A 1474-nucleotide genomic window follows, 5' to 3' on the forward strand; every position below is an offset into this window, starting at 1 on the left:
ATTGCCAGCGTTAATAGAACAACGTTGTAGATTGTCACCTGTCCTCCTCTAGCCCTTCTATGCCTCTGTGTTAACAACGTGCGTATTAGATCCTAGATTAACAATCTATTAATTGCGTAATTTAGTCTAAGTAATTTTATTAATAGCTATTATTATAAGAGATCCTGTAGGCTTAGTATAAGCATTAATAGCAATAATAACCTCCTTATTATAGTTAACTTAATTATGCCTGTTATAACTATTATAGTAGTTATAGCTATTATAGCTGTTGTGCAGAGGCTTAAGCAATAGGCTAGTTAATATTACAAACATTTTAGTGTTAATAGGTAGCTTACTGTTATTAACTTGCAGTAATCTAGTGTTCTAAGGTTAGCAGGTTAACTATCTTGCAAGAGTAGTCTTAATGCGCGCGTTAATCTTAGAGTCCTTCTACGCTTCCTCTACCTTGCGTACAGCCTTATCTGCAGGCTAATAGGTCTTTAGACGTGCTAGGTGGCGTAGATTTAGGATAAAGTAGTTAGTGTACTAATACTGCTTCCTATATACGTAGGTAGGAATTAATTGTGCACTATTATAGTAACTACAACTAGTTAATTAAGTCTTAGTTAGCTTTGTAATTCTAAGCTTAGCAGCAGAGACTGCCAGGCCTGTAGAGTGAGGCTTCGTGCGGCGTAGGTATGTGGTCATCTTAGCAACGTATGTCTCAAGAGATGAGATCTCTGCAGTAGTGCCACGCGCTTCATGTTTGAAGATCTCGCGTAGGCAGGACGTAGCATATTCCTAATCTAGAGCCTTGCAGGCGATTAGAAAGTCCTCTTGCAGTTAGTTGCTGTCAGTTTCTAGCAGCGTGATTAATTTGCCTTAGGCAGTAATGTATACCTAGTTAGTAAGCTATTGCTTAATCTTCTTTGCAGCTTGTAGAGTAGTCTTAAGAGTGTTGTACTTGTCAGCAAGCTCACAGCAGCAAGTTACGTTAGTTAGGCAAAGGAACTTCTTAAGAGCAACTAGTTAGTTGTAGGGTGTCTTGTAATCCTTAATTAGGTAGATATAGCGTACAGCAATTGTCTTACTAATGTCTGTGTTTAGGTTAGCTAAGGCCTTCTTCTAGGTGTGGTACTTAGAGCGGCAGTGCTCCTATTAATTACATTCCTATTAGTAAGACTCTTAGTTGTCTGCAGTTAGGTTAGAGAGCCTAGTAGCTCCAGCCTGGTAGTTGATAAGTTAAGGCTTAGTAGCCTCCGTCAGCTTAGGGAGAAGCTCCCTACATCGGGAAAAGTTTTTCGAAATCCGGCCCAGACTGGCCGTTGCTGACAGTCGTGGCATGGTCGTGCAACGGCCGTTCAACGGCCCCAACGGCCCCAATTTGCGCCCAACGGCCCCAATTTCGCGCCAACGTTGCCAACGGCCAAAACGCTGAGTGCCTATATTCAACAAACTCGAAACGACGTTGCAACGTCGTTGCATGGCTACCCTT

The sequence above is a fragment of the Didymella exigua genome, assembly GCF_010094145.1.
Source record: "Didymella exigua CBS 183.55 unplaced genomic scaffold M421scaffold_2, whole genome shotgun sequence".
Taxonomy (NCBI): Eukaryota; Fungi; Ascomycota; class Dothideomycetes; order Pleosporales; family Didymellaceae; genus Didymella; species Didymella exigua.